The sequence below is a fragment of the Protopterus annectens genome, chromosome 2.part1 (assembly GCF_019279795.1).
Source record: "Protopterus annectens isolate FY-2018-M chromosome 2.part1, PAN1.0, whole genome shotgun sequence".
Lineage (NCBI taxonomy): Eukaryota > Metazoa > Chordata > Ceratodontiformes > Protopteridae > Protopterus > Protopterus annectens.
This window is the reverse complement of record NC_056729.1, coordinates 770768012-770786810: the sequence shown is the minus strand read 5'-3', so window position 1 is coordinate 770786810 and position 18799 is coordinate 770768012. Positions and strand designations below refer to the sequence as shown.

The 18799-nt window shown below is 43.7% G+C and overlaps 1 protein-coding gene across 1 annotated transcript in view; it reads left to right on the top strand.

Annotated features, from left to right (window-relative positions):
• CLOCK (clock circadian regulator) overlaps window positions 1-18799 on the top strand; it is a 2173159-nt gene that overhangs the window by 1185478 nt on the left and 968882 nt on the right. The window lies entirely within an intron of this gene.

The window sequence follows — 18799 nt, the reverse complement described above, 5'->3', positions numbered from 1 at the left end:
GCCCCCTACTGGCTTCGACAGATTTGGTTTCCGTTCCTGCATCGTTACCTCATCGAGCAGCCCTGGACTCTGGATCCTATTCCAGACCTACTGATTCATCAGTCAGGAGAGCTGCATCAATCCCTCCAAACACTCCAGCTCACAGCTTGGTTAATCCAATTCCAACCTTAGCCAGGCTTCCCAGCATTTCCCCAGCCATGCGTAAGATTATTGTCTCCTCTCACAAATCCACCACTAGGAAGACTTATGCTAGCAAATGGAAACGTTTCTCTTGTTGGGCAGAGGCTAGGAACATAGATCCCTTTTCAGCTCTAGTGCACAAAATCTTGGAGTTCCATACAGAGCTTTTCCATTCCGGGTCCGCTTCTGTCACAGTCAGGGTTCAACTAGCGGCCATCTCTAATTTTCATGTTGGTTTTTCTAATATGAACATTATGTCTCATAAGCTGTGTAAAGCTTTTCTCAGAGGGACTACTCTCCTTAGGCCCCCAGTAAGAGATCCCTCTCCTCCTTGAGACCTTAATTTGGTACTTGCATCCTTGATTATGCCCCCTTTTGAACCGGCTGCATCCTGCTCCATTAAGTTCCTATCTTGGAAAACTCTCTTTCTGGTAGCTATTACCTCAGCCAGACGTGTCTCGGAACTTCATGCACTGGGTGTTCATCCTCCGTATTTAGTTTTTCACAAGGACAGGGTTGCCCTGAGAACTAATCCCTCTTTCCTTCTGATAGTCTGCTCGGAGAATAATCTAAACCAATCTATAGACCTCCCTGTGTTTTTCCCTAACCACACCAACAAGGCAGAATACAAACTACACCAATTGGATGTTCATAGACAATTGCGTTTTTACCTGCATAGAACGAAGGATATAAGAAAGTCGGACCAACTTTTCCTTTCCTATGCTAGGGGCAAACAGGGTCTTCCAGTTTCCAAAGTGACTCTGTCCAGGTGGTTGTCTCACATTATTACCTTCATCTATCAACTAAGAAACAAAGAGTTGTCTATCAAACCGAAAGGTCATTCTACTAGGGCTTTGGCCACCTCTGTAGCCTTCCAGGCTAGGTTGCCCCTGGACTCTATCTGTGCCACTGCCACGTGGGCAAATCCTCATACCTTTGTTTCTCATTACAAGTTAGACATGGTATCCAAGAATAGAGCTGACTTTGGTTCCACTGTTCTGAAGAGTCTGTTCCAATGAGCCACTCATGATTGTAGGTGCTATGGACGTTGTCTCAACAAGCAAGAAACGAAAGCGAGATAGACAACTTAACATAAAGAAGTTATGTACTTACCATAATGTTCCATGTTAGTTGTCTTCATCTCTCCTTCTTTCTTGCGTGCCGCCCTCCGACCCCCTGTCCTATTGGACCGAGAGGAGTACTAGTTTCACTGGCTGAGTTTTCTCTGCTTTATTTCCAATACTGACTGCTAGAGTGTTACAGGTTTGCTCAACCTGTTTGTTTGGACAGGTTGATTCTCTGGCTATGTCTGTGGTTAGCTATTACAAATGAGATCTGGGTAGCTAGCGCTAGGCATTATGGGATAAGGGGTAGCCTCGAGCCAGTAAACAGCTCTCGAGCTATAGAAGATGGCCGAGTCGGAGCCGAGGATCGGCTCCGATCCCAACAAGCAAGAAAGAAGGCGAGATGAAGACAACTAACATGGAACGTTATGGTAAGTACATAACTTCTTTTTTTCCATCTGGGGTTGGGGTGGCATTTTGAGGTGAATACTCTCCAGGGCACTTGGTCTCAGTCCAAGTCCAATCTTCACATCAGCATCCTGGAGATGGGGATTGTCTTCTTAGCATTGCAGGCCTTTCAGAACCTTTTCCGAAGTGTGTGATTGCCAGCCAGACTGACAATGAGCCACTCATGATTGTAGGTGCTACGGACGTTATCTCATAATGCCTAGCGCTAGCTACCCAGATCTCATTTGTAATAGCTAACCACAGACATAGCCAGATAATCAACCTGTCCAGACAAACAGGTTGAGCAAACCTGTAACACTCTATCAGTCAGTATTGGAAATAAAGCAGTAAAAGACTCAGCACAGCTCCTCGTGGTGTCCTGCAGAGTTCTACAAGCAGCAGAGAGTGAGAGTGTGACTTTCCTGGATTTATAAGTATTTTTTCTGGCTTTCGCTTAAATTACTACATCTCGACTGCATTTCGCTTAAAAAACAGCTCTGCATATTGTTTTTACTGTACTTGTGTTGAATTTATACTGTTAGCACTTTAAAAAGTTATTTTTTGATTAATTTAATTGTTAGGCTAACACACTCAAGTGCTCTAGCCGTTTTATAGCATTTACTGTTTGTTACTGTATCTTTTTTTCCTTTCTCTGTAAAAAAAGAAAAAAAAATATATCCTTGTTTTCCCGCTTTTCTGAACTAGAATAGTCCAGTCTTCAGATTTTGCTGATCTCTGGGCTTTGTCTTCGTTCCTGTGCTATCCATATCCTTATTTGGATAAGAGGAAGCTTCTTTGTTCACCAGTGGGAGTGGGGAGCACTGAGCAACCTATTTGTCCCTAGAGGATTGGTTCCAGCCCAGCAACTTGTAGTTTATTGGCCATTTTGGGTCAATTCCTGGCTCTTTTCAACCCCCTGCTATAAAGCCCACTTTTGCGTGTTTTAGCGCGAATTAGCTCAAAGTTGCTCATAGAGCAGCATCGGGCAGCAGTGGTTAATCAAGTTTAAACTATTTCTGGCTCCGTAAAGTGTACTCTTCAATTTTTCCCTTAGAACTGCTCTACTTGCAATCTAAACAGCCTATTCTCTAACTGAAAAGCTCAGCACTTGCTCCTAAAGCATTTTTTATACAGGTAAAGCACTCTTAAACAAAAGAAAGTACTTCTTTCACCTAAATTCCCTTGAGTACCCATTTCCCTATATATCCTTTCTGACTCAGTTACACAGCAATCTTTTTCACTATTCTAGCATGTCGAAGGGTCAGTTGCTGGCATCCTCTCCTGTTCAGCTGGTGAATCTGGGAATCTTGAGGCAATGTTACAATTGCCTCATGTACACAGACAACCCTCTCCTCCTCCCAACAAATACAAATATATGCGAGAAATGCAACTATATAGCCAAACTGGAGGCTGAGCTCTCTCAATTCAGTACTGGCAAGACCAGGCAGGAGGAGAAGGTAACCACACACACCACAAATCCCTTCTCACATAGAACTATCACAACTGCAAACCAAACACATAAACACACAAAAACATACTCGGAGGCGCTGATTAAAAATCTACCAAAACAACAGAGGCCTCCAAAGCAGACACCCAAGCAACCGCCACCTCAAGACATAGCACATGCAACACATATTTCACAAAGTCAGTGTGCTAAACAGTCACAGCCTTTAAGGCCAAACAACATGCCAGACACACTTGTAATAGGTGACTCCATAGTCAGACACACTGACGTCCCACTCACCAGACTGAACAAGGAGAGGGTCACAGTAAGCTGCCTGTCGGGAGCTAGAATCCGCCACATAACACAAGCACTCAGGTCACTCCACAGCAAGTACAAATATGACTCAGTCATTGTACATGCCGGTGTGAACGACCTGAGACATACCTCCCTGGACTACATGAAAAGAGACATAGAGGAGCTCTCTGATTATGTAGCCCAGGCCGGTATGACCCTGACCCTGAGCAGCATCTTACCCTCACCAAGAATGATGCCACAGTACAAAGACAAAATGATCAGTTTTAACAATTGGCTTAATTACTGGTGTCATTCAAAGGGGATCCAATGTCTGTCTGCTTGGGATGACATGCTCGACAAGCCACGCTGCTTCACAAGGGATGGCTTGCACCTGTCACCCCTGGGCTTCCGGATATTGGCCAAGGCTCTTGCCACCCCCATAGTGCCTTTTTTAGGCAAGGCTCAAATGACAAACCTACCTCCCTAGAAAACACAGATGGAAAAAAAATAAGGGTAATTCTGCTCAATGCCAGAAGTCTAAACCTCAAGATGCACGCCCTCGAAGCCCTCCTCAGTATGGAGAACATCGAAGTCTGTGCAGTGACTGAAACCTGGTTCAAGGCTCCTGAGAGCACCCCAGCACTATCAGGTTTTATCTCATATCATGCTTTCCGGCCCCAAAACTTGGACCGAACCACAAAAGGAGGGGGAGTATCCATATTCATCAAAGATACCCACACCTCCAGGTTAGTGGCAACGCACGAAGCATCGGAGACCATCCAGGTGCAACTAACCATAGGCAAAACTGCCTTACAATTTATAGCATGCTACAGACCACCCTCTCAAACTCAGGAAACCCACACAGCCTTCCTGAAGACACTGGAGAGTATGAATGTTTCTCCAAATACCATCATATTGGGAGACTTCAACTACCCAAACATAGACTGGGAACATTACTCAAGCCCAAACACCCTAGCCCAAAGGTTCCTAGAATTCATAAACTCAAATGCGATGGAACAACTAGTCACCATTCCTACAAGAGGAGACAATATACTAGACCTGATCATCACAAACATGGGGACAAAATGCTCCACACCAAAAGTATATCCCTCATTGGTAAGATCAGACCATAAATTAATCTCACTGGAAATCCACATCCCGCCCCCACCCCCTGCACAAAAGACCACAGTGAAGAACTTCTCAAAAGCCAACTTCACACTTCTTAAGACTGAAGTGGTATCCTTCAAGGTCCCTGGGCCACTGGAAACCACAACCCACACTGCTGAATCCTTTGCAAATGCCTTCTACAGGCACCTTCAAGAATGCATGGATCATGCAATCCCAAATAAAACCAAGACCCATTCCCCCAAAGGCAGGCGCCCTGTCTGGTGGACCCCAGCCATAAACAAACTTTACAACAGAAGGAGGAAGCTACTACATGACAGAGCAAAATCCCTAAATGGGAAGGCATCTCTGATCAGTACTAGCAAAAAACTACGATCACTCATAAAATCATCCAAGGCCAACTTTGAGAGAAAAATCGCAAAAGACACAAAAGACAATCACAAGGCCTTCTTTAGCTATGTTAGAAACCTGGGTGGAAACTCCCAGATATGCTCAGAGTTAGTCCAAAATGACAATAAATACACTGAACCCACTGACATTGCCAACATTCTGGCAGATAGGTTCAGTGCAAATATCTCCTCCCCCTCCCCCCCCAAAAGGAGAAATAACTATCCCAGCAGAGTGTAGCCTCCCTGACATCTCAGATGCCCAGGTGAGAGCTGCCCTCTCTAAAGCTAAAAAACAGCATCAATGGGACCGGACGGTGTCCCGGGCTGTGTGCTACATGAACTCCAAGAGGAACTAAACCCAAACATAAGGCTGCTGTTTAATCTTAGCCTTACTACAGGATACGCACTCCAAAGAGTGGCGACGGCAACAGTGGTCCCACTTCACAAAGGCGGTGCTTCTACGGACCCTGGAAATTACCGCCCATAAGCTTGACGAGCCTGGTCTGCAAAGCTATGGAGAGGATCATTATGGAACTCATAAGCAAAGACATTGGGGACCTACAGACATTGGATCCTACCCAATTTGGCTTTGTCAAGGGCAGATCCTGCCTTTTGAACTTGGTCGACTTTTTGAAACCGTCACTAAGGCCATTGATGAAGGCAAGGCAGTTCACACAGCCTACCTTGACCTTGCAAAAGCCTTTGACACAATACCACACTCGGGCATCATAGACAAACTCACCAGCTTAAATGTAAACCCATATGTCACGAGATGGGTTGCAAACTGGCTCAAGGACAGAACCCACAGGGTCAGAGTTGCTGGAGCTATGTCAGACTCTAAGCCAGTCACAAGCGGTGTCCCACAGGGCTCAGTTCTGGGACCCCTCTTGTTTGGCATTTATTTTTCCGAGGTGCAGGCAAACATAGGAGGATTGTGGCTGACAAAGTTCGCAGATGACTGCAAACTGGGCGCCATAATTGATACTCCAGTGGACACAAACATCCTTCAGAGAGGACTCATAGAAACGGATAATTGGTGCCAGAACCATGGCCTTAAGCTTAACGCCAAAAAATGTATAGTCATACCCTTTGGGAAAAACAAGGTACCCACAAATTACCACATAGGTGGTAATCCATTAAGTATGGAAGAGGTAATCAGGGACCTAGGGACCCAGGTTGACAGTAACCTCTCATTTGACACTCACATTGCCAAAGTGGTTAGGAAGACCTTCTATATTGCCCACCTTATCATGAAGGGTTTCACATCTAGATCAAGAGAGGTCATTGTGCCCCTGTACTCATCTCTTATTAGGCCAATGATTGAGTACAATGCCCCATTTGGGATGTATCTTACCCGACACATGCAGCAGTTGGAAAGACCCCAAAAGTTCCTCACCAAGAGGATAAAGGGTCTTAAACATATGTCATATGCTGCCCGACTGAAAAAACTCCAGCTCTATTCAGTCGCATACCGCCTACTCAGAGGTGACCTGTGCCTAACGTACAAGGCCATGTCTAATCCGGAATTAATGGACATGCTCCACCTCAAAAAAATCCAAATCCATCAGAGCCACGAGAGCAAGAGACTTAAACCTCAACACAGAAATAAATAGGACGTGCTGGAGGGACAGATTCATAACCCAGAGGCTCCCTACACTCTGGAACAGAATCCCAGTCCATGTTAGGCAGAGCCCCTCATTAACTCTATTCAAGAGAAGTCTTGACGAGTGGATGGGAGATCGTAGGTTTACCCCAGGGGTCATCTCTGTGTCACTACTAGACAGAGGCACAGTAAACTAAACCCTAAATGGGCGTAGTATTCTCATCCTAAGGGGTGGTGAAAGCCACACACACTCTGGCTAGGCTTATAAATGCCCTAGGGCAGATAGCCTAGTACGAACCTATGAACCTATGAACCTAATACTTCAGTGGTATGGTATCTGAACAAGCAAATAAGCACTTTATCCTGTCCCATGTGTTGAGAGGCCATGAGAGTTTGGTAATGGGCAATGCCCTCTCAATGGTTTCTAATCACAGTGCACACCCTGAAGAAGTCCAACATTCTGGAGGACATACTGAACCGATGCTTTCTTCTGCCTCCTGAGTAGTCCTTGAATCCGGAAATAGTGGGACAGATTTTTAGCCACTGGGGCATCCCCTGCTATGACCCATTTGCTTCCCAGTCCAGCATGATTTGCAACAGTTTCTACGCACTGATTCTGGCAGAGGGGCAGTCAACAAGGGATGCTCCTCTGCATGCTTGGCTCCCAGATTTACTGTACACCTATCCTCCGACTACTCTGATAATCAAGACTGTCCAGAAAGCAGCCCGTTACAGAGTGACTCTCATCTTCATTGCCACATTGCTGACCCCAACAAGTTTGGATCCCCCTTTCCTTGGTTTCCCCTTCTACACCCAGCATTGGTCATGGTCCCTGTTCTGGGTCTGATTTCTCATCCTTTGGGCCCTCCTCACCTGAACCTTCACTCCCTCAAGCTTAACCACATGGTGCCTCCATTTCCAGTAATGAACAGAGATCCCAAGATCTCCAAGAGAGTTATTCACATTCTTTTTCCTCCCAGAAGGCTTTAACCAAAAGGGTTTGCATTAGTAAGTGGAAGAGGTTTTCCATTTGAGCTTCTTTCAAGGGCTTAGATCCTTTTTCTGCACATTTAGATGCTATATTGGATGTTTTGGTTTGTGTTTTTCACTGTGGTCTTAGTTATTCTACCGTTAAAGTGCAATTAGCCACCATTTCCAACTTTCACATCGGCATGGATATTACACCTGTGGAAGCTTTTAATTTATCCAAGGCCATTTTGAGAGGTATCTTTTTATTACATCCTACCCTCTGTGACTCAGTTCCTCCTTGGGACCTCAGTCTGCTTTTGCAAGTTGTTATCAGACTTCCTTATGAACCAGCAGCCACAGTATCCATAAAGCTTTTGTCATAGAAAACTGTTTCTCATAGCTGTTACTTAAGAAGGATGTCTGAACATCAAGCACTTTCCTCTGTTTGGTTTTCCATAAAGATACAGATGTTCTTCGTGTTTCACTGTTGCAGTCATTACATTTGGGTAATCTGCTGGCAGGTTGCCCTCAGTTGGCCTGATTGGCAAAGTCTTGGGTCCTGCATTGGTTGCTGTCCCTTCTTCCATGACGTTAGGTCATCAGGGGTATAAAACATGCAGCCGACACCATTACATCAGTCTTTCTTGCTGTGCGGTACCCGAAGCAGAAGCAGTTCACAAGTGCCGGTTGGCCGACTCCCGAAATTTTCGTTTTCGAGTTTCAGAACCAAAGTCTTCAACTTAAAGCTAAGTACCCCATTGGGGAAACTTTTTCTTGCTCTTTACTGATGTCAGTAAAAGTTAATAATTGCATTACTTGTGGGAAGCAAATACCTCATAAAGGTTTTCATTTGTACTGTATTCCTTGCCTAGGCCCTGACCACGATGTACCTTGCTGTTGGTTCTATGCTTTATTTAATCAGCGCACTATCCGTTATCAGAACATTTTTGCCTCTAAATATTTCTGTTCTCGGTGTAATTATCCAGAAATGACATTGGTTAGCCATCCGACTACCGGATTTCCGAAAAAACGCAAAGAAAAAGACAGAGACAGGCCGTTGAGGTTCCAAACTGCCGACGACGCTTCTCCTAAGCCATTCGCCAGTTCGCCGGTACTCAGTGAGGCGCTTTCGCAGCCCCTGATACCCGCTACTTCTGACTCGCAGGCCTCTACTGAGATCCATTCGGAGTCCAGTATGCCGCAAGATGCTTTACCTATGGAACCCATGGATGTCTCTACCTTGGATGGGTCCGGAGCCGCTGTGCAGGCACCGGCTTCTGAGGGTGTTTTCGGGCCTACAGACTTGCATATTAAACCGACTCCACCTTCTATTCTAAGGCCTAAATCTCGATCTATGTCTAAAAAACCAACGCCCAGGCCACATGTTCAGCCCCCATGCCTAAAAAACAAATGATCAAAATGGCTGAAGATCTTATTACTCTAATCAGGGGTAGTCAACCCTCCCTTCTAAGAGGCCTAGGACTGACCTTGACTATGAATCTTCTGATCAGGACTCTGTTTCTTCTAATTCTTCCAATGACCTGGATTTGTCCATGCCTACTTATGACGATTCTGATGCAGAGGATTCCATTCCCTTTGCTTCCCCCCTATGGATTTTTCCTTTGGGGAAACTTTACATACCTTAAGGGAGCATTTCCACTGGGAAAGTCAGGAATTTTCTGAATCTAAAAAGAGGCTTGGGTATTTCCTTCTTCTACCTCAGCATAGGCCTTTGGCTATACCTCCTGTACTAGACATTGTTGATGATGTGTTTTCAGAATCCAGTGTGGCTCCTGATTCCCTGCCTTCGGCTCCTAGTAAACCTGACAGATACTACAGGGTTCCTGAGTCCCACAAGTTCCTTTTCAAAAATCCTGTTGCGGATCCAGAAACCATTTCTCAGGGGCCCAAGGGCATTAAGGCTTCTACTGCTAAAAATCCTACCCCTTCTGATAGAGACTCCAGGGCGCTGGATAGATGGGTAAAAAGGTTTATACTTCTGCAACCTTGGCAATCAGGGCTTTAAACTGCCAATTTCATATGCTAAAATATCTACAGCATATTCTGCCTAAACAGAAAATTATGTTGATTTCTGACTGTGTGAAAAATAAAGATTTACAGGATTTATTGCATTCTGCTGAACTAGTTGGAAAACATACTTTGTAGTGTGGTTTTAATTCTTTAGTGGCCTCTTGCAGGGCTGCGGTTACTGGGTCTGTGCTTAGAAGGCATGCATGGCTTAAGGAGCAATCTCTGCCTGATCATGTTAAAGCAAAATTGTTGGATGCTCCTTTAAATCAGGACTGCCTCTTTGGCGGTAAGGCTGAAGAAGTTCTAAAAAAGATGGAAGATAAAGCTAAATCTATGCAAACTGTAAAAGATTTCTTACAAGTGCAACCTCCAAGATTTAGTAGGCACTGGCCTACTTAAGAACTGGTCCTTTCCAGCTCCTTCCAGATCCACTCAAACTAAACTCAGACACACCAAAAGCACCAGGTTTCAGTCCCAAGGGACTCTCAGAACTACACAATAGGGGGCATCCACTTTCAAATCTGGAAATAAGGCACCCCCCTATGGTAAACAGTCTCAATGACTTTCCTTTAAAATTGCCAAGCACTTACTTTTCAGTCACCCCTTTGGGGGGAAAGATTGCTTTTCATGCAAAAAACTGGGAACTCATAACCCAGGACAAATGGGTTTTAAATATAGTGTCCCAGGGATACAGATTTCATTTCCGCATGTTGCCAACACCAAATGGGTGGACAGACCTGTCCCCAAATCAGTGGGCAGAGGAACAGAAACAAGTACTTTTCCTCTTAAACATGAGGGCTATTCAACTGGTACCAGAAGAGGAAAAGGGAAAAGGTTTCTATTCCAGGCTTTTCCTGGTACCCAGAAAAGACAAATATTGGCGTCCAGTTCTGGACCTGTCTACTCTAAACACCTTTCTGGATATTCCAAAATTCAAGATGCTGACTCTTCACAAGTTACTTCCTATGCTAGGCAAAGATGCCTGGTTGGCAACTCTAGATTTAAAAGAAGCTTACCTGCATATCCCAATCAGGGAATCTTGCAGAAGATACCTACACTTCAAAGCAGGCTATTTGCATTATCAGTTCTCTACACTGCCCTTTGGCTTGTCTACTGCACCTAGGGTATTCACAAAGTGCCTGGCTCCAGTAATTGCATTTTGCAGACAAAGAAATATTCAAATATATCCATACCTGGACGATTGTCTAATTCAGGCAGAAAACCAGGCCATGCTTATAAGTCATCTGGTGTTTGTAGAAAGGGTTCTAACTTGTCTAGGGTACACCATAAACGAAAAGAAATCACAACTGGTACCCTCTCAACAGATTGCATTCCTGGGTGCAAGCTTGAATACAACTGCCCAGATGGCTTTCCTCACGCCAGAAAAGCAAATTCATTTGGTAACCTACTTCAAACAAGTGGCCACAAAAACCCTGCTGTCTACAAGACAAATACTGCAAGCTTTGGGGTTCATGGCCTCCTGCATTCTTCTAATGCCATATGCAAGACTGCATATGAGGAAACTTCAGTGGTACTTAAAAAGTCTATGGAGTCAGCATTGTCACAGCCTGGAAACAATGATTCCTATCATAACTTGCCTAAGCCTGGAGTTCCTATGGTGGGCAGAGGCCTGCAACCAAAACAAAGGACTGACATTCACACTACCCCCTGCTGCCCAAACCCTAACTACAGACACATCAGACTATGCATGGGGGGCTCTCCTGGCAGGGAAGTGCATTCAGGGCAAATGGAACCCAAATCAAATGCACCTACATATCAATAAAAAATAAATGTTTGCTGTACAGAATTCTCTGAAAACCTTCAAGGACTGTATTCATCCAGGGCAACTAATGGTAAAGACGGACAACACCATGGTTATGTGGTACATAAGCAAGCAGGGGGGTACACATTCCTACCCCCTCTGCAGACTAGCCATGGCATTGTGGAACACAGCCTTGAGCTACCAAGTGCAACTACAAGCTCAATTCCTGCCAGGAAAACTGAATACACTGGCAGACGGACTAAGCATAAATTTCATGGACCCACACGAGTGGAAACTGGAACCACGGATTTTCAACATGTTGACAAGCAAATGAGGGAGCCCAGACATAGATCTTTTTGGCTGCCCCCACAACTACCAGTTGGACACATTTTGCACAAGGACTCCTCACAACAAAGCCTGGAAAGTGGATGTTCTGTCATTCAGCTGGAAAAACCTATCAGTCTATGCCTTTCCTCCTCTGCCTCTGCTCTCCAAAGTTCTGCTAAAAGTCAAACAGAACAAACCAAGAATGATATTGATTGCTCCAGACTGGCCACGCCAACACTGGTACCCCCTCCTGCACAGTATGTCACAAATTTCTCCATGGCACCTGCCTCAGACACCTTCCTTACTGTCTCAGCAGGAGAACCAAATTCTGCACCTTCAGCTCCCAACATTGAAACATGCAGCTTGGCTAATCACTTAAATTCACCCTTAGCATGCCTTAGCAAACCTGTGATGGATGTCATCTTGGCGGCGGGAAGACCCAGTACTAGAAAATCTTATGCTGACAAATGGAAAAGATTCTGTGCTTGGAATCAATCTCAAGGGATGAGCACAGCAGCGCCAAATTTACCTCAGATTTTACAATACTTAACTGAGATGCTTCACAATGGCCTGTCTTTTTCCTCCATTAAAATCCATGCCTCAGCCATTTCAGCTCATTATAACACAGAACCTCCCCTCTTCTCTCATCCTCTGCTCAAGCAGTACCTCAGAGGGGCCAAGAACTTGAGACCACCCAGGAGAGCTCCAGCCCCTGCCTGGGGCCTTAACATTGTATTGGAGAAACTCACTCTACCTCCTTTCGAGCCAGCTGCTACTGCAGACTTAACATTTCTTTCTTGGAAAACAGCCTTCCTTCTAGCAATCACTTCAGCAAGAAGGATATCTGAGTTACAGGCCTGTATGGCAGTGGAGCCTTTCATCATCTTTCATGCGGACAGGGTGTCACTCAGGACCAATCCATCCTTCATGCCCAAGGTGGTATCCAGGGTGGCTCTTAATCAGTCCATTCATTTGCCAACTTTCTTTCCCAATCCACAGAACAAAGGGGAATGGATTATGCATTTATTGGATGTGCACAGACAACTTAGATACTACTTGGACAGGACTAAACCTCAAAGAGAATCTGAACAACTGCTGGTAGCATTTGCTGTAGGGGCAGAGGGAAATGCTATTTCAAAACAAACCATCTCTAAATGGATAAGCCATTGCATTCATTTCTGCTATAAGCACCATGGAAAACCTATCCCCCAGGGGATCAGATCTCATTCCACCAGGGCTGCATCTACTTCTGCAGCCTTTCTCAGAGGTGTTCCTACCAGGGATATTCTAGAAGCTGCTACCTGGAGTTCAGTTCATACTTTCACCAAGCATTATCATTTACCAATTTTCTCTAAATCCAGAGCTGGCTTTGCCACTGCTGTCTTGCAGGGCCTTATAGCTGCTCCTAATGCTGTATAAATCCATCCTCCCAACCATAGCTTTGGGAATCTACCCAAATGTAATGACTGCAACAGTGAAACACAAAGAACATAGTACAGTTGTGTACACTTACCATAAATGTAGATGTTTGAGTGTATTCACTGTTGCAGTCCTGGTTATCCTCCCTCCAGCCCCATTTTTCTCTTACTATATTTCTACTCTCTTTAACTATGCTTAAAAGCCTTTTTGGTGTATTTGCTTTTGGTTGGAGGTATATTTTTGTGTTTTTAATTTTTATTTTGCTCCCCATTAGGGGGGCACCTTGCATCTGGGGCAAGAAAAAACTGATGGAATGGCGTCGGCTGCATGTTTTATACCCCTGACGACCTGACGTCATGGAAGAAGGGACAGCAACCGACGCAGGGCCCAAGACTTTGTTAATCAGGCCGACTGAGGGCAACCTGCCAGCAGATTACCCAAATGTAATGACTGCAACAGTGAATACACTCGAACATCTACATTTATGGTAAGTGTACGCAACTGTACTTTACTTAACAACCAATCATTCTTTTTTGTCCACGGTAGCTTCTGAGTCCAGTTTAAATCAGACCACTCATTTACCTGTTCTTTTTCCAAATTTCAATAACAAGGGAGAATTTTTTCTCCATTGTTTGGATGACAACTGAGGTTCTATTTGTACAGAACAAGCAATTTCAGAAAATCTAACCAGCTTTTTGTTTTTTTTTTCCAAAACAAAACTTGTCAAGAATCTATCCAAACTGATGGCTTTCTGATTGTGACTTCTTTGCATACTTCCTTAAAGGAATTACTTTGCCCATTAAGCTTAAGGTTCAGTTCTCTAGAGCAATTGCTACTTCAGCTGCCTTTTTCTGTCAGGTTTCTACTGATGACATTTGTGCTGCAGCTGTTTGGTCTAATACTCATACCTTTGTGTCCCATTTACAGTTAGCTAAACCTATCACCATAAAACAGCAATCGCAGAAAAATCACAAAAAGGGTGCTCTCTTGATGGAGCTCTTGGACCATGATTTGAACTTGATGGAGGCAAATGAGATCTGGAGAGAGACATAGCAGGAAGTTATGGGTAGAGGAGGTGGTGCTCCAGGGCTGAATATTTTAAGAGTGGCAGCATCGAATCAGACATGTTTCAAATAACCCCACAGGTTGAGCTGAGCAAAAAAGACAACACAGGATCTTGATGTTTCATTGGGCATCCTATTACTTCTTCTCCTGCAGCTATTTAATGCTGACAGTGGTATGCTACTTAACCACTGGTACTACTCATATAGTCTAGTCATGGCAATATGTAAAGCAGTACACAATGTCAGCCTCAAGCAGTACAACTTGTTGGGGCATACACTGATCAGTGTAGGTCTAGTGCTTCTTTTGGTTCCACCATTTTGTGGAATTTTCTCTCTTAAGGTCACCCTGGGCTATTCCTGACTGGGGAATCTGTCTCAAAGGTTGAAATGGATAGAAAAAGACAGTATCAGATACAAAAGTTATAAGTTTGCCCTAATGATAGATGTGTGTTGTATTCTTTCATCCTTCTCAACCTTCCCTTCCTCCATGCTACCCCCCCCCCCCCACCACCAAATTGTCACTTTTGTTGCTTCTGACCGGCTGTGTGTACTGTGAGAAAGGGCACTTATTATATCCTCTGCCAATTTCCTGCATAAGTTGTTTGTTTTCCCTCTGTACATGGTTCTGGAAGCATCTACGGTGCAATCTCGATCTGAGGAGAGATAGAGCAGGGAGTTATGAGTAGAGGAGGCATAGCTGTTGCACTGGAGATTCTGAGAGTGCCAACATTTAATCCAGTAACTCCAGAGGTTGAGAAGGAAGGAAGAAGACACCACGGATCTATCATTATGATAAGTACATAACTTTCATTTTCATATTCTTGAGACTCAAAAAATTGTAGCTGAAACATTAGAACTTTACAGTAATTTAGACAATATAAAACATCACACAAAACACATCAAACTTTTTAGCAGGGGAACCTCCTGCACCTCCAAAATGGGTCTCTATCCCCACATTTTAGAGGTCTGAGCATATTGACTTTGAGGCTACACAAATTCAGACGAAAGGGAGAAGTAAAAAAAAAAAACTCACCTTTTCATATTATTTTGAGTTGTACCCACTCTGAAAACAAGTGTTAAAACAGCATCTGCAACAAAGTAACAGCTGTTACACTCAAAGATCAGCAGTGCAAGACTTTTAAGAATACATTACACTTTTAAGTGTTAACTAAATGTTATACAACAAATGGTAATGTTCTGAACTAATGTTTGGAATCTGTCACAGTCAGCAATAAATAACTGCCTATCATTTATTTCAACAAAAGAATGCTTTTGTTTCAAAGTCCCGTACTGCACAGCTATGTAAGGTGAATTTAAGAAAAGCACCTTTTTACCTTTATAAAAACGTAGCACTGGTTTTCCTATATGAAGCCAGTGAAGAAATGTTGAGATTGTGTGTGCAGAGGTGCTAGTGTGTAAAATGAGGTCAGACGTATGCATGAATGCTTGCATAGATGCGGATATTTTGCACATATGTGTCAGTGATACCTGTCTTCCTAAGTTTGAAAAGTATCTTCATGAGTTTCTGTACTTCACGAGCAAGGGCTACTATATGCTGATATTGTCAGATGAAGAAAATATTCACACTCCTGAGTTTAGCACTGTTTAAAGCCACTTTGCCAACAGTCAAATTCTGCAGATGTCCATTGATGGACACCAGTTTATTGCACAAATTAGTAACTTAGAAAGGGGGTGGATAGTAAAGTTATAAAAAGTGGAGACAGTGGCCAGGGGAAACAGGGTAAATGAGTGGGAGAGGAGAGGGTATTCTTTCTTTTTTTTTTGTTTGTCTAATATATAAGGGCTGACGGGGAAGGATAGGAAAGGTAAAGGGTAGTAAGAAGAGGAATGATAGGTAAGGAAAGCGATAAAGATATTGACAGTATCGCAAGGGGACAAAACAGATGGGATTGGTAGTTCATACAGTAGGTTGGGTTCACTAATGGAAGGGAAGATTGACAAAGAGAGGATGGACAAATTGTGATAGGATGGAGTTGTAGAAATGCGCAATGGTGGGTTTTAATACAAAAATGTGGTTACATAGCTCCCAGATGTGCAACAAAGTCTAGAAGATTTAGGATTTTTGCTTGGAAGTTCCACTAAACCCATAGCTTCTCAGGCAAAGGGCAACCACAAAGCTTTCTACAGCTATACCCATAACCTCAAGGGAAATATGCAACAATGTGCACGACTTATTGTAAATGGTATCATCCACAATGAGCTGGAAGCCATTGCCAGCATTTCGACTGACAAGCTCAACTCAAATTTCTCCCCCAACTCCCCCTCGATAGTCCAAAGAAAATACTGCATACTACAATCCTCCAACCATTACTAGGGAACAGATCTTCAGTGCACTTTTCAAAGCCAAAAACAATGCATTGATGGGCTCTGATGACATCCTAGGTGTTTACTAAATAGCATAAAACATAACCTCTCTAGTTCACTTGAATCTCTTTTCAACTGGAGCCTTCAGTCAGGTTTTGTGCCCAAGGAATGGAAGATGGCTACAGTCATTCCTATGCACAAAGAAGGTTGGGCCACAAAACTAGGGAAGTCCGACCAGCCTGATGTGTAAGGCCATAGAAAGAATTATCATGGCCATGAAAAACGAAGACATAAGTAACCTGCAAACACTGGACCCGTCACTGTTTGACTTTGTCAAAAGAAGGACATGCCTACTAAATCTGGCGGATTTCTTTCAGAGCGTCATCAAAGCAAGAGATGAGGGCAAGACTGTGCAGACAGCGTACCTCGACCTAGCCAAGGCTTTTGATACAATATCTCAGTCAGGCATTATAGACAAGCTCACTAATTAGGTTTAAACCCTTTTATCACCTGCTGGATAGCCAGCTGGCTCACTGATAGGACCAAGGAGGTCAAAATAGGTGAGGCCACCTCCACAAAGAGGCTAGTCACTAGCAGAGACCGTCAGTGCTAGGTTCTGGGCCCGTTTATTTTTGGCATCTGTTTCTCTGACGTGATAGTAAATGCTGAAAGTTTATGGCTGCTTACGTTTTCAGATGAGAAGTCAACCATTCCGGCTAATTACTGTGTTGATAATTCGTCCCCAAGAGTCGACTCAGTGATCAGGGATCTAGGTGTCCAAGTAGACAGTATCCTTACTTCGACCACCATTTGGCCATAGTGGTGAGAAAATCCTTTTATGTTGTGCATCTTGTAAATAAGGTCATGATGTCTAGATCCAAAGAGGTCTTTATCCTATTGTACTCTGCCTTTATCATTGCAATCATAGAATACAATGCTTCCTTCCGTATGTACCTGACCAGACATATGCAACAGCTAGAGAGACCTCAGAGGTTCCTTACAAAAAGAATACAAGGTGTGACAAACCTGCCTTATGCAGAGTATCTTAAAACCTTTTCCCTCTACTCAGTCTTCTATAGCTTGCAGGGGGTGATCTATGCCTGGCTTACAGGGCATCCACAAACCCACACTTATGAATCTCCTGCATATTCGTAAGTCAGACAGTACCAGAAATACAAGGTCTATGGAACTAAATTTTGTCTGTGACTTAAACAGAGCATGCTGGAGAGACAGATACATCTCCCAGAGACTGCCCCTCATATGGAACAGGCTTCCCATCCATGGGAAGCTGAGTTTGTCTGTAACCCAATTCAAGTGCAACATAGACCAGTGGATAGGGAATAGGAAATTCACACTGGGCCTGGTGCCCATGTCCCTTATGGACAGAGGTAGCTTATAAATGCCTGGCCCTCAGTATCCTGTTTGGATATAGGACATCATTATTCTTTCAGAAAAAAACTTGGATAGGCTTAGAAAGGCCTCCAGGTTGTTAGCCTTTTAACAGTCTATGAATCTGTGAATCAAAGTGTTTGCATAGGTATTTTTATACCCCGAGCAGACTAAAAAGAATTTTTCCTCTGGTAGATGGCAAATGTTGGAGGTGTGATGGGGAAGAAAGAGGTAACTGGGAACATGTATTTTGGGAGTGTAATGAGATGTCAGTCTTTAAACATTCCCTACAGAGTACTCTCTCAGAAATATTGAGTGAGCAAGTGGGTGTAACTAATGAAATTATTTTTTTAAGCTGAGATACAGGGTTTGAATTGCCTAGACATAGTAAGGCCTTGTTAAGTTTGATTCTGGAGGCTGCCAAAAAAGCAATTTCTAGAAAATGGAACTCAAAGTCTAAAACAACTGTACATGTAGTAGTGACTGTAACAGAGATAAAAGAACCAGAAGTGGGCTCTTTAGAAAATGTTAGGAGCAAAGTATGTAGAAAAAAATGGAAATTGTGGGACCAGTACATATAGAAAAAATATTGGAGGAGGTGTAAGGGAAGGCAGAAGCTGAGAAATTTATGTAATGTTGATAATTGTATAAAAGCATGTATATGATGTACATTTGCAACTGTAAACATGTTAACATTTTGTTTTTCATATAAATGTGTCTTAAGTGATAATTCAGTATAAGTGTTAAAAAATAAAGTGTGGGTACACATGATGGGAGATGGGGGACTGTGGCAGCTATCATCCCAGCCAGAATACCCTTATTTAAAGCCCTGTTGTGGGGAAGCTGGGAGGGAAGACCCCAATGTTGAGAGGATAGTGACCTCTGGTTTCTTTTTGGATGGAGCCTGCTGAGGCAGTAAGTCTTGCACCTACTGCAGGAGGCTTTAAGAGCCCCACCTTGTCTCTAC